General features: G+C 44.1%; 1 long non-coding RNA gene across 1 annotated transcript in view; it reads right to left on the bottom strand.

The window, feature by feature from the left end:
* Positions 1 to 934: 934 nt before the first annotated feature.
* LOC145516725 (uncharacterized) overlaps positions 935 to 13,223 on the bottom strand; it is a 34,137-nt gene continuing 21,848 nt past the window's right edge. Inside the window, exons 4-6 of the long non-coding RNA XR_014061701.1 lie at positions 1,661 to 1,817; positions 1,369 to 1,558; positions 935 to 1,207 (exon numbers count right to left, since the gene is read on the bottom strand). This is a non-coding gene — a long non-coding RNA (uncharacterized LOC145516725). The remainder of the gene's footprint in view (positions 1,208 to 1,368; positions 1,559 to 1,660; positions 1,818 to 13,223) is intronic.

The raw sequence follows: 13,223 nt of genomic DNA, 5'->3' as shown, positions 1-13,223 counted from the left end.
AATTAGGTTTGCCAGCAAATTCCATTAAATTAGGCACATTTCATCTTTGTGAAGTTGAAAATTCAAAAATTGGTTTTGGATCCACAAGCCAAGATCCTGTAAGCCAAGGGCAAGATCATCTGCTTACAAAAGCCTGATTTTCCCATCCTTGGCGTTTCTCTTCTAAGAGATAGGATGACAGTTCTAAGCCACTCTGTTAAACTTTCTTTCTGTAGAAAGTTTATTCATCTACCAAAGGACTCAACTCGTTCTCCAGGGAATTAAGGCCAGAGGAGGCCAGGAATGGTGAGTGCATTGGATTTATCACACCCATATTTATGAGTGTGACAGCCATGTTCTCCCCTCCAGCACGTGCGCACCCTGGTGACAGCATCATGTTCATATTTATGGGGACCTGGTCACGTGGGACGTACTCAGTGACCAGTATACAGAAAGCTCAACAGTTCTAGGGTAATTACAGGGCTTCTGACACAACACAACATATACATACTAAATCTCTCCCTGTGTTCTGAGTGGCTTCAAACATTTTTTAATACTGCTACTCAGAGCTGTTTCTTCATATAAGCACAGAATTTTAACATCCTGCCTCCTGATTTGCTGTACAGTAAAATTACCTTAATTGGGCCCAGCATTTTGAAATTTGTATTAATTAAGGCACGTGATCTTATTGGATAAGAAGTTTGAATGAAGGGCTGTAATTTAGAAATCTGTAAGTTTATGAGATCTACACTTATTACACAATGTTTGTACAAATGAAATCCTAGATTCATTTAGCTAATTTTCCTTATTAGTACCCCATTCATTTCTGAATTTATAGCAAAAAAGAAAAAAGAAGAAAGAAATACTGTAACATAATTATTAGTATTTCTTTAAACAAATCCTAGAGGAAGAATGTTTTTTAAAAATTAATTCAAATGAGGCTCACACTCTCCCATTTCTCAAAATAATAAGAGATTTTACTCTATTTAGTTCCAGTTCCTTGGCAGCTTTCTTTATCCATGAGAGAAGAAAGTTAGCAAAGCCTTGGGGAGGAGACGTGGGGCTTCAGAATGACAAAGCTGAAGTTCCGTGTTTCTAGGTGCTGTTTGCTAGATGCCATTTCTTCCTCTGGACATACTATGGGTATGGCCAAGAGTCACGTCATCTTTGCTACTGACTATAGCTGCCCCTTGATCATTACATGTGTTCATTTCCTGGCCTGGTTTTCCTACAGCAACCAAAAAAAGTGGGATTGTCACCTTCCTTTTCCCACAGCTCAGGAGTCTGGACACATTTTGATGAGGTTTTATCTAAGGGAGTGGGTATGGGCATAAGGAGATGTCATAATGGAAAGCCTCTCCCACCACCAGAATCTCCCCTTTGGCTCACCTCCTCTGGGAAGCCTTCCTGGGACCCTTACCAGGCCTGGACGAGTTGTTTTTGCCCTCTTAGTGCACTTAGCAGCAACATGCAAAGAATAGGAGTTTTAGAGCCTCACAGCCCAAGCTGGGATCCCAGGGCTAATATTTGTAGTAGTGTAACCTTAGGCAAAGTCTCTGAGTTTCTTTCAGTCTCTTTCCTTAAACAAAGGAGATAATAAAACTTACTGGAGGGTTTTGTTCTTGTTGTTTAGATGTTTAGTTGTCTTTGACTCTTTGCCACTCCATGGACTGTAGCTCACCAGGCTCCTCTGACCATGAGATTCTCCAGGCAAGACTACTGGAGTGGGTTGCCATTTCCCTCTCAGGGGGATCTTCACAACCCAAGGACTGAGCCTGCATCACTTGCATCTCCTGCATTGTAGGTGGATTCTTTACCACTGTGCCACCTGGGAAGCCCTATCGGAGAGTAGTAGGAGGCTTAGAGATCATTTGCTTTAACATACATAGCACCAGAATAGATAATACTCAAAAATGGAGACTCTTTTTATTTTGACAACACTTCCCACACTGTTCTCTGATCATGGTTACCTATCTGGCATCTCCTCAGGACTGTGAGCTTTTCTAGAGGATATTTCTCTATCCCTAGACGCTGGAACAAAATCTGGCACGGAGGGGATGAATGTATTTTGGATGAGTGAATCAATGAGTCCATGAGAATACCTGGATACATCTTTAATAGCCTGATTTGGTTCATCCGTCATGGAGCAAACTTATTTCTTGAAACACATTGATAAAGAATCTGCCTGCCAATGCAGGAGATGCAAGAGACGAGGGTTCAATTCCTGGGTCAGGAAGATCCCTGGGATTAGGAAATGGCAACTTGCTTCAGTATTCTTGTCTGGAAAATTCCATGGGCAGAGGAGCCTGGCAGGCTACAATCCATAAGATCACCAAGAGTCAGACACAAATGAGCGGCTGAGCATAAACACACATATTTGAGATGAGACTATTTATTCTAAACAATGAGGAAATCAGTAAAAAGGAAAAGAACAAAGTAAAGAAATTGGATTCAGTATTTTGGTTCTTAAAATGGAGCATGCCCATGGATCATTATAAAACTCAGTATATGAAATCAAGAGGTAACTGGCCGTGTCACAGGCTAGAATGTGCACATTTTGTGCTTTCAAATGATGGGTGTAAAATGAAAAACTGGAACATGGCAGGTTTTTTTCTCCACCTCAACCCCCAGCACCTCTCATTTATCGGCAGGACGATCACTATTTTCCTTCTGGGTACCACTCATGGTACCCAGAGCATTGAGATCTTACAGAAACTTGCAGAATGAACAATTGTTGGCATCTCCTTGGGAAGAAGAGAAAAAAGCCAAAGCTTTGATAGATTTTAAACTGCAGCCCTCCTGGGATGCTCCAAATGGCTCATAAATACAGCTAGTAGAATATTGCCTATGTGTATTTTCCACTTACACTCACCTTTGAGTTCTGCTCTGGCCCCTTGAGAATCAATACACACAATAACAGAATTGCTGATGTATTAATCTTTTCTGCTGATCTAAGCACTTTTTTTTTTTCCTACCAAAGTGGGAATACGGCTGGGGGAGGAAGTGAAATCTAGACCATTCTGAAAGTAATGGGGGGAAAATTTAATTTCCAGACTTCAGGAAATACACTATTTCTCTTTCTATAACTTCACTAAGGCATCTTGATGGAGCGCCCTGGCTGGCCCAGAGCCATAGTCTTCAGTTTAAGCCAAAGGTCTTCAGATTATCACAATCATCCTCTATCTTTGTTTTGTGACCTTCTTAAGACAAAGCCAACCCTCCAGGTAACATCTGGGCCAGAAGTCCCTTTAGAACACTAAGCCTCTTTCTCCAGAGCTGTAGCCTCTGCCCAAAGGTTTTCATGACCATTCTGTAGCCGCACATGGCAGTTTTTGGGGTCGTGAGAACTTTCATTTGTGAATATATTTCATCAGGGGAAACTGGTGTGAACATCCACAGGTGGGGAAGGAAGGAAGATCTCTACTGGAGATGAGTCTGAGAAGAACACCGTAACCTAATTCTCAGCATGAAATGAGCAGTGTCATATTGTGCTAAGAGGCATCAGAGGAAGACACAAAGGAAGAAGTGAACTGGTTCTGCTGTAGCCTTGATTCTCTGCTCCAGCTTCTCTTAGAGATAAAGAGACTGACAACCACTGGAGAGAAAAAAAAAATCAACTCCTTTATTTATTTTTGTTTTGCTTTTGTTTCTCTTCCTGCACCTTAGAACACTGGTAAGATTCTGATCCAAAAGATAAACAGATGAAAGGTATACAGCTTCCTCCACCTCAGGGTGAGGCATGAAGTCAAAGGGCAGGGGGCAGGGAGCATGGTTTGAGGGTAAGAGAGTGCTGGGCTCAAGCGGCAGAACTTTTGCTTCTTGGGTAAATTGCTTCACCTCTAGGATCCAAGATCCTCCTCTCAAAAATGGCAACAATCCTAGCAGCTTCTGCCATGTAGGGAAGGGTGGATATCTTTTCCCTCTGACTTTCTAGGCTCTTGGTTAGGATCCCTGTAACATCAACAACTCTCGTTTATTCAATGTAAATTTTACACCACAAGGGGGGCTTCACCAGAAAATGAAGACTGGAAGAAGCTGTTGAACTGGGTGCTTTACGCTAAGCTTGATGAAGAGTAGACAGCTATGATAGGACGAAGGGTGCAAGGTAAGTCTAGCGGACGGGTGGAGACTTAGCCAAGCCTATGTGTCCCTCTCTGTGTTCCGTTGTCTTAGGAAACAAGGATGCTTCTCTCCTCCAGGTTAGAGAGGGCACTTCTCACACGAGGGCTTTACAGCCTACATCAGGGGAGAGTCAGAAAGTCCCCCTGCAAGTGCCGCTTCCCAAATCCTTCAAGTATTCAGTCTGCCGAGGTACCATATTTTGAGGAAACTGGTCACCGAGTTGTGAGGATCAAACAAGACAATGAAAAGCAGTGAACTCTGTTTTGTTTTATGGCAACCCTGGGGGAATCCGCGGTGTGAGTCCCGTGGGGAGGCAGGATTCTGGCCCCATGGGGAAACTGAGCCTTTCAGTCTTCTGGGGACAGCAGCAAAGTCCCTCCTGGAGGCTGCATGAGGGGCCCAGAGTCTGAGAGTGGTGAGCTCCTGGCCAGAGTGACCCTGTGACAAGATCCAGGCTGTGTCCCCACTGCTCAGCCTTCCTTGATTCCCGCTCATTTTCAGAGCTCAGTTTTCTAGTCTTCCATTCTGCTGCTGCTGCTGAGTCGCTTCAGTCGTGTCCGACTCTGTGCGACCCCATAGACGGCAGCCCACCGGGCTCCTCCGTCCCTGGGATTCTCCAGGCAAGAACACTGGAGTGGGTTGCCATTTCCTTCTTCCATTCTGACACTGGTTCAATACTTTTCTGCTCAGAATTAATCAGCTTGTGTCTTTTTGCTTGAATCCGGGAATGCTGACCATTACAAACTTGAAGTGTATAATATAGCCAGAACACACGGTCGGGTGCGCTGCAAAGCAGACCCTCAGTACCTGGTACCTATTGCTATAATTACCTTAATGGCACATTACTATATTTGGCATTCCAGGATTTCATATTTGATGCTTCATCTATTCAGATGTCCATGGTGTGTCATATTTTGCTGGGGTACCAATTTAAATTGGGATGAATACACATTAGATTATTCTTTGTTTGATTTTTTATTATGGAGAATATGTCATCTATAATCCTCAAAAATAATAAATATATTTCCATTTAAAAAGACACATGACTGATTTGAGTTATATAGACTCATAAGCAACAAAGCTTTGGGAATTTATTAACCTCATATTAACAACTAGCAGGCGTAGATTATAAGAGAGAGAAATGTATTCTGTAATTATATTTTAGAATGGTACCCCATGGAAGGGCAAGATCTTCTGGTCAGATTTACCAGCTCTAAAGAAACTTTAGTGGTTAAAGAAAGAAAGTCTAAGAAAATAAAGTTTAATATTCTGAATTAAGGCCTGGGTTATAATCTATATTCAACTGATAGTCTGCTAATAGAGATACTTGGTCTAGTCTCAAGCTTGAGTCTGCATGGACCTGCACCAGAGCATCTTGTCAGTCAGCCAAGTCCTTGCTGGGGACTTAAGAATGGTCCCCAGACCAGTAGCATCAGCATTGCCAGGGAGTTTGTTAGAAATGCAGGCTCTCAGGCCCCATCCACACCTACTGTATCAGAATCTGTATTTCACAAGATTCCCTGGTGATTCATAAGCATATTAAAATTTGAGAACTATTGATAAGTAACTTGGTAATTAACAGCTGGGAGAAATGTCAAAGCTAGTTTCCCCAAACCAGATGGGGATACAATTTATAAGCCATTTTCAAGTATTGATGATTTACTCTGGAGCTGTTAACGTAAATGAGTACTATATTCTTTAAGGAGGCAACTCAAGGAAATTTCTGTCTTGCCTCCTATAAAATTAGCATATTTTTGTATTTTTTTTCCCTTCAGATTGAAGGGTTGAGGGGAGTAGAAGCCTCTTTTCTGTTTTATCTGCCTCTGGCTTGAAATAAATATGAGAAACATATTTACTTCAACAGAGAAAGTCATCTTAAATTATCGACATCTCTGAAAAGTAGTGATTTCATCTTCTGTGGTAGGACTGGGTCAGCTCACATCTTGCTCAAGCCATTTGTTCAGGACCAGAGGTTCCTGAACTAGAAATAGATAAGTATAATCGGCAGAATGGATTAGATCCTGAGGAAGCCATTATCATGGAGTGTCAGTGAGTAAAATTAACATGTATTTTTAATAAGTCTGTAATTACTTATTCTACAATAGACCATATGGTCTGTTCACTTTCATGGACTCAAACACTTTAGCCCTCAAATGCCGTTTAGTTTTACACACACACACACACACACACACACACCTTTTCCCTGCAAAGAAAACAAAAGAATTGCTTTTCAAGCTCCACAACTTTCCTTAAGGAGTAAAAATTCAGATTGCTGTCAAAGCCAGGACTTTTATACTTGTGTCTAGAAGGTGTAGTGAGGCATCTTGTACCTTGTACCTCAGGCTTTCTTTTAATTTGTTGACTCAATAGTCTGAGCTGAGGGCAGCCGGGTTGTGCTAAGTTTTCAGCTGTTGGTATTGATTTCCTTGTTTTTGTGAATTTTTGTGTCAGACCTGGCATTGTTATTTAAATGGATCATTGAGTGTTTTTCGATTAGAATTCCATTAAATTGAGAATCCTCTGCTACGCTCAGGAAGAAAATGCCTTCATTTCCCCCTCTTCTAGATTGCAAGTATTTCTTTAGTCAGGTCTTTTTACGATAGTCTCATGAACATACTTTCAGAGACGTGTGCATTTTATGACTTCACTTGGGTCTTTTTAAAACTGCCGATTAAGCAATACCCCTAAATTTTTTTTTCTCCTCTAAAAGGCTGCAGGAAGTCTCACCTTGCTATCATTGCCTTAGAAGGGGTCCACAAAAAATTGCTATCTTGCAACACATTCTGAGGAATGGGGTAATAAATGCTGGCATTTCGGGGGACAGATCAGACAGTTTAAGATGCTAGTGTATTTTGAAAATTCAGTAACTGAATTTTTAAAAGTCAAGCTGATCACCAAGGACAATTTCACCTTTTAAATAAATAAGAGATGTAGATTTGGTTGAGGAATGGGATGTGGATTACCCAGGCCCACAGCCTGTTTATGGCGGTCCTTGAGCCGGAAGTTTAGAACCTCAGTCCTTGAGTTGGAAATACCTGCAATTTGGAAAGATCCATTGCAGAGAAGACTTGGTAGTCAAGGCTCCATTTGCCTTTCTAAAATTTTTAACTCAGTGTTTTCAACAATCAAGAAAAGAGGTTCAGGGCTTCCCTGGTGGTCCACAGTGGTAAAGAATCTGCCTGCCAATGCAGGAGACATAGGTTTGATCCCGGATCCAGGAAGATCCCACATGCCACGGAGCCACTAAGCTTGTGCGCCACAACTATGGAGCCTGTGCTCTAGAGCCTGGGGGTCCAAACTACTGAGCCCAGGGCCACAGCTACTGAAGCCCGAGCGCCTACAGCCTGTGCTCCTCAACGGGAGAAGCCACTGCAATGAGAAGCCGGAGCACTGCAACCACAGAGTAGCCTGCACTGGTCACAGCTAGAGAAAAGCCTGCGCAGCAGTGAATACCCAGCATGGCCAAAACTAAATAAATAAAAAATTTTCTCTTTTTTTAGTTCAGACTTAGGCTGTCCTGTTGTAATCTCTTCCTTCTCATGGAACTGCATACAATCACTGGGTAGAAAGAGGGGCTAAAGATACCCGTGCCGTGCCCTGTATGGGAAGCCCTGGGACCCGGCATCTTGGGTTTCATCGCTCTGTCCCCAGCACGTGGGCAAGCCCAGGACTCAATGTGTCTGCTATCTGTGGAGCAGCTCGAGAGTCAAAGCTGCAACCTTAGATGAACGCCTCCCTCTGGGGACCACCTGACTCTGACCAGAGCTTCTAACTAGACATCTGGTTCTTCCTTCACATTTGAGAGAGGGGCTTCAATAAACCACCAACAAGCTGGACACGTATCCTCTGCAGCTGGGAACTCACAGAGGATTTATGCCAGATTCATCCCTGGGGGGAGCATCAGTGAGCCATGGTCACCAGAAGGACGGTTGTGTCATTACATTGTCCGCAATGGCAGGGCGAAGCCGCCTGTATCCTGGGGACCAGAGATGCAGCCCAGTTTGGTACTGTTGGCCTGGGCTGTTGTAGACAGTATCCGCAAGCACTTAAGAGTCAAGAGCAGAAAATGCATGAGTGCCCTTAAGAAAGTCACTGTGAGACATCTATGGTCCAGAGGTCACGATGCCATCGTACGGCAGTGTCATTCAACTAAGAACTTTATTATCTCTGTTTCCTTTCTTTTCTGCCCCAAAGGGTAGAAATTGAAGCCAGTGGATGGGGAGAAGGTGGACCAGAAAAGGGGAAAATTCAACCATATCCTCTCCTGAAAGAAAGGCAGCACAGTTGCTGGAGAAGGACGCGCAGTATCTCCATGGGGTTCACGCCACGCCACCCCCAATATGGAGCCTTGGCAGAGTGAATATTTTAAGCTGAAGGGGTTTGAGAAGACAGCAGTAGCAGGAAGGTCACTCTGATCTTTCCCCACCCTTCTCCCATGAAACAGGTCTTAAAGCTCTCAGGTGAGAAGTGACCTCCCATACCTGGAGGAGAGGAGTGTCCTTATCTCTGAAGACAAAGGGTTTCCTGGCCAAGTCTCCTCCAGTTCACTCCCCTGACCTTTTTTTTTCAACCCTTTAACCCTGTCTTATTTCTCCACAACTATCTACTGTTCATCACCACTAAGACAGACGGTTTCCCTGGTAGCTCAGTAGTAAAGAATCCACCTGCCAATGCAGCGGACACGGGTTCGATCCCTGATCTGGGAAGATTCCACATGCTTATGCCATGGAGCAACTAAGCCCATGCACCAAAAAAAAGAAAAACTGAGACATGACTCGGGACTGCTTCTTCAGGTTTTCATTTCCTCATGCAGGCTCTGGGTCATATGAAACTTAACAGTAAATAAATGTGTATGCCTTTCTCCCGTTGCTCTGTCTTTGTTAGTTTCATGTTCAGACTCAGACAGGGATGCTAAGAGGGCTGAGGAAAACTTTCTCCTCTCCTGCATCTTCCTGTGAATACTGAAGTTGTTTGGTATACCAGGCTGCACACAATCTGTTACGGAATTAGCTGAGACGTGGCTGAGACGTAAAAGGACAGTGTGATTTTTCTGTTGCCTGAGAGTAAATAGAAAAGCCATGGGGTATGGAGTATCCACACGTTTATCCTCAGACAAGGCAAAGTTTCCCCACTGGGTGGTTTAAAAGAGCAAGGCTGTCGAAAGTATTACACCCCTTGAGGACTGTGGGATTGAAAAACTGGATGCAGGCTTCTGTGTGTGTGCACTCAGTTGCGAAGTCATGTCTGACTCAGCGACCCCATGGACTCTAGCCCAGCAGGCTCCTCTGTCCACGGGATTCTCCAGGCAAGAATACCGGAGCGTGTTTCCATGCCCTCCTCCAGGGGATCTTTCCAACCCAAAGATCGAACCTGTGTCTCCTGTATTGGCAGGTGGGTTCTTTACCACTGAGCCACCTGGGAAGTCCCTCAGAAACCATATTTAGTTGTGATTTCATCTTGGGTCCATGTCAATTTTTAGCAAGAGAAGGATCAGGCTTGCACTTTTGAGTGATTTCTCAAAGAGGAATAATAAGAAAATTTTAGATTCTTTAATCATATTGTTTAAGATTGCACACTTGAAATTTTTCTCTTTCTCTATGTGGTTTACACATTCACTTTAATGTGGTAGCCATGGTACGTGCCTGTCATTTGGAAATAAACGCATATTTGAGAATTCATGGACAGCTGCTTTAGAAAGGTTGCCCGACAGATGACGGCGTGGGACGTGGGCTGGAGGGCAGCAAGGGTGGAGGCACAGAAACTAGTTGGGAAGCTGTTGTGCCGATTGAAGTAGGAATGACAATGGCGCTGAGGATGGAAGGAAGTGGCTAGGTGTGAAGCCGGCGATAATGTCACTTCAGGCTTGCGTGGGTGACTGTTCCATCAGAAACCTCAGCACCTACAAGCGAGCTGACAGATCAGGAATATAAAGAGCACCGATGTCAGAAGATCCAGGCGTCAAGTCCTGGTTTCCTCACTTAATATGTGATTTGGGCAAGTCATTTACCTTCTGAGCCATAAAAATGGGGCTATTGAAACATGAACTTGCTACCTCCCAGAGCAATTGTGCTGACCCACTGAGATAATGAACAAGAGGTGATCCTGAAAATAGTGAGGCACTAGACACACGATAGATGTTATTTCATATCTATCATTATTCCATGATAGAAAGATTCCACGGGCACTATATTTCTGAGTGTGAGTTGTCAGGCTCCACCTCTAATTCTAATCAAGGAAGCAGACTACCCTGGTTCTTAGCAAAAGCCAGCATCGTGTGTCAAAAATAGCAATAAATGGCTCAGGAGACCTGGATCTGCCCTTTCCTCCCTGCAAAGGGCTGAGACGCAGCTTCCTTATCTGTGAATGGTGCACAACGGCTCTGTCTTGCCTCTCTCTCCACTGAGCCCAGAGGGAGTCAGTGAGCACGCCTTGACCTGTGGAACTCGCCTGTCTCTGCCCTCCCCATAACTTCCCCAGCTGACCTCTAACAAGTCACTTTCTCCCTCTGGGAAGCAGGCAGACCATTCGTATGACCTTTCAGTTATGACATATCATCATCTCATTAAAGATGATTCCTAAAATGAGATGAAATACAGAGCACGTTAGTGACAACTGAGAGTTAATTTTTCTCTGTTCTGCCTGGTTTGGTGGGGAGGAGAGGATAAATAGGTTGAAAGGGGGAATAAAAAGTTTACCACTAACATTATCCACACATTAACCAAGCCATGGAAAATGGAAGAAGCTGTGAAGATTTTCTCAATATGCAGAGCCACCAGGCAATCAGTGACAATAAAATTGTGAATTCAGCACTTCCATGCTGGGTTTTAATTTTCTGGCACTGGCGTGCCCATTATTTAAGCATGCATTTGGGTTGGTGCCAGCCTGCCCGCCTTCCCCACAGCAAGGGAGGGGTCCTGAGAAGCCTCCCACATCACACACCAGCGGGTTCAGGGCTCCCGTAAACCCACTCCTCTTGAAGGTTCAGGAAAGGGAGATGGCAGAACAGACCTTATAAATGACAAAGGGAAGCTGGGGGAGAACCGGTGAAAAATGAAGAGCATGGAAAAGGAGGGAGGAACTGGAAGAAACATGGGAATAGGATTAAGGGAGGAAGGCAAGAAGGCCATGATTGTCAATGCTGTTTGACATTCGTGGATGGCACGAAAGGGGAAAATCGGGTGTCAGAATAAGGTACGAGAAGAGAATGGAAGATGTTGATGTACAAGGACTGTGCGGTCCATATCCCTTTCGCTTCCCCAGTCAAGGGTGCAGTCAGGAGACACCTCCAGCTGCAGAAATGTTGCACCTGCCACAGTGTTGGTCCTGAGGCTCTTCCTGGCAGCTCCCAACCAGGGGCGAGGGTCTGGGGTTTTTGCCTAACGTGAACCTTGCCCCAGAGCTCCCCACTGGGCTGCTAAGGCTTTCTCAGAGCTGCCTTTACATGGAGACTCTTCCTACCCAATCTCCCTTCCTTCCCCTTCATGGTGGTTTATCTTATATGTCAGCTTGGCCAGACTATAGACCCCAGTTGTGTTAGCCCACTAATCTCGGTGGTGCTGTGAAGGTACTTGGTACAAGTGGCTAACAATCTCTAATGAGCTGATTTTCAGTGAAAGAGATGGCCTTCCACAACATGGTTCAGGCCTCATCCAATTGGTTGAGCACCTTCAGAAAAAAATAAAAAAATAAAACTGAGGTTTCCTGGAAAAGAAGGAATTCTGCCTCAAGGCTGTAGCATCAACTCCTCCTAGAGTTTCCCACTCGCCAGCCTGTCCTACAGATCTACAGATTTCAGTCTTGTCAGCTCCCCCTACCCAAAATCACATGAGTCAATGCCTTAAAAATAAATCTCTCTCTCTCTCTATATATACATATATATAAAGGAGATATATTATTGTTGTTATTGTTTAGTAGCTAAGTCATGTCCAACTCCTTTGCAACCCCATGGACTGCAGTCTGCCAGGCTCCTCTGTCCATGGGATTTTCCCAGGCAAGAATACTGGAATGAGTTGCCATTTCCTTCTTCAGGGGATCTTACCAACCCAAGGATGGACCCCACATCTCCTGCATTGGCAGGCAGATTCTTTACCACTGAGCCACCTGGCAAGCCCAAGGAGATACACATGTATAGCTTTTCTTTTGGATCTGTTTCTCTGGAGAGTCCTGACTCCTCTTTCACAAGCATCAGACCTGTAATCTATCTGAAGGCTCTCCCTACCTGCTCCTGTCCCCCCTCCTCCCCTTTATCTTTTGAGCTGTGACCCGGATAAATCTCTTGCTCTCTAACTCTATCAGGCCCTCTACTTCCTGAAGAAACCACCACTCAAGTTCTGTGGCTTCATTTACACTTTCCAGACTGTGTCCTCATTTTTATTGTAGAAAAGCTGGGCATGATTAGACACAGGATCTTATAACACTTGAGTGGGAGGAAAAGAAATTGAAGAAATACAGTGTAAAGGGAGAAATGAAAGGAAGGTCAAAGGCCGAGAGAATCTTGGGGTCACAGCTAGGAGAAGCATAAAGGAAACTGCCTTTCCAAAAAAAATGTGTCAATGTCAGATTTGGATGTTTTATTAAATAAAGTATCTCCCAAAGGCTTTTTGCAAACAGTAGATTGGGAAGACACCAGGCAGGAAAGCAGAGGAACAAACACACACTGGTGTTTATCTCAATTTGCTTTTGCTTATGGGAGAATCCATTGAAAATGTATATTTCTCCTTTGCCGATTGCCGTCTCTTAAATTACCTTACTAAAGAACACACACAAAAACAGTATTACTCGCATCTGCTTCAATTTTCTCCCCAACTTTTATGGATTTCTCTGCCTGGCTTCTTAACAAAAATTGAGTCTGAATTGTAGAAACGTCTGCTATTTCACAGTTGATTTTTTCCCCTTCGGTTGCTTTACATGTGGTTTATAGAGAGAATAACCTGGATGGGTTGATTCCGGCGCCATCCCAGGTGATACAGTGATGCAGTGATGGGGTAAAGACAATGTGACCGGATCAGCCTGCTACATGAAGGTAGAAAGGAAATGGCAAGTGCTAATTAAAGCCGCTGGACCTGTATCCTGGAACAACATTACCGGTGAGCCTCTGGAGCTGGGTTTCCACTTCCGTGTTT

This window comes from Giraffa tippelskirchi, chromosome 8 (assembly GCF_054371585.1).
Source record: "Giraffa tippelskirchi isolate mGirTip1 chromosome 8, T2T-mGirTip1v1.2.pri, whole genome shotgun sequence".
Lineage (NCBI taxonomy): Eukaryota > Metazoa > Chordata > Mammalia > Artiodactyla > Giraffidae > Giraffa > Giraffa tippelskirchi.
Note: the sequence above shows the minus strand (reverse complement) of the source record. Positions and strands in the feature narration are given on the sequence as shown.